The sequence below is a fragment of the Echinops telfairi genome, unplaced genomic scaffold, assembly GCF_000313985.2.
Source record: "Echinops telfairi isolate 266 unplaced genomic scaffold, ASM31398v2 ScPeMD7_7400;HRSCAF=8409, whole genome shotgun sequence".
In the NCBI taxonomy this organism is placed as follows: domain Eukaryota; kingdom Metazoa; phylum Chordata; class Mammalia; order Afrosoricida; family Tenrecidae; genus Echinops; species Echinops telfairi.
In genome coordinates, this window is record NW_022111300.1 from 22,129,110 (window position 1) to 22,130,973 (window position 1,864).

The following is a 1,864-nucleotide window of genomic DNA, read 5'->3' on the forward strand; positions in this document are numbered from 1 at the left end:
ATTCCGACCCTCCTCATTTGCATCGGTATGATTGTTTGTTTTGGGTCTTTTGATGCCTGATACCTGATCTCACTGACACCTTGTGATCACACGGGTTGGTGTGCTTTGTTCACGTGGGCTTTGTTGCTTCCCTGCTAGAAGACCACTTGTTTAACTTCAAGCCGTAAACACCCCAGGCTCTATATCTTGTAATAGCCAGGCACCATCAGCTTTCTTCACCACATTTGCTTATGCACCCATTTTGTCTTCAGCTATCGTGTTGGGAAGATGAGCATCACAGAATTCAAGTACACAGTTTAGTGATATTTAGTAAACACAGACTTTGCAGCAAGTACCACATCCAATTTTAGTTCATTTAAATCCGCCCTCCCACACCACCCACCCAAAGATTTCTTGCACCCTTTGAATCACTACCCATTCCCATTCTTTTGCACCTACCATCTTTCATTTGATGCTTTTCAGTTCTTTCATGTTTTAAATTGAAACAATATTTTGTTCCTTTTAATTGCATTCCTGCTTTCCCCAAATATCCGTGTTATTTTAGGTTTTATGTGTCATTTGGTATGAATTGATAGGTTATTTTTTGGGTCTGGGAACAATAAAAAAATTCTTATATAAATGAAAAATTGCTTCTTTGCTCTACTCCATTCTGCTTTAAAAAGGGTTCATAGGAACACTACGCTGGGATAGTAGGGGAAACCTACTTTGTAGGTGGGGAATTGCTGGGCCATATGGCACTTTAATTCAAGTGCTTTAGTGGTGTTGTCAGGTAAGCTTTGGAGTGCTACATGTGAGGTCAGTGGTTCAAGGCCATCAACTGCTACTCTGGAGAAAAATGAAGCTAACTGCTCTGGTAGATTTACAGCCCCCAAAACCATATATAGGGTGACTTTGAATCAGAATTGAATTTTGAGGGGTCCTCATGGTACAGTGGGTTAAAAGCACTGGGTACTAATCACAAGGTTGGTGGTTCAAACCCTCTAGCTGCTCCACCGGAGAAAGATGAAACTGTATGCTCCTATAAAGATTTACGGCATTCCTAGGGTACAGTAGTCCTACTTTGTCACATAGGGTCACTCTAACCAATTCAATGGCAGTGGCTTGGTTATGGCACTTTTACGTGTCTACTGGCTGTTTGCATTCCTATCAGCAACCTCACTGTGATTCCCATGTGCATTTTCTTAATTAGTCATGACATCAAACATCTTTTCATGTAATTGCTGGCTATTTTAAGTATATTTACTGGTAAAATGTCTATTCAGTTCTTTTCTCCACTTTTAATTGGATTATTCATTTTCTTATTTTTGAGTTGCAAGTGTCCTTTATATATTCTGGATATGAGTCTCTTATCAGATATATGCTTCGCAAATCTCTTCTCCAAAGAGACTGTATTTTTTAAAGACTTGCATCTTTATCTCCAAAGTAAATTTCCTTATGGTACATGAACAGGCTAATTATGATCGCCTTCGTTTCAAATATTCACTTGGGTAATTTAAAGTAGTGACTTTTAAACTCTTATTTAAAAAACATTTGGAAAATGTAGATAAGCTTTAAAATGGGATATAAAATTCCAGAGATTTTTTTATGGGACAATTTAAGTAATAAATGAGAGTCTCTGAGTGGCACAAATGGTTTGTTCTCCTCCACTAACCTTGCGAGGGTTACTAACTCAGAGGGTGCCTGTTTCAGTCACTCAGGGGTGGGTACCTTGAAAGGCAGGACTTCTCATCTGCCTCCGGAGAGATGACAGCCAACACTACAGAGTACACAGCCCTATTCTGTAGCAGATAGCATCCCAACGAGTGGAATCGACTTTACAGAATATGTACGTATATTATATGTATGGGCACACACACACACACAC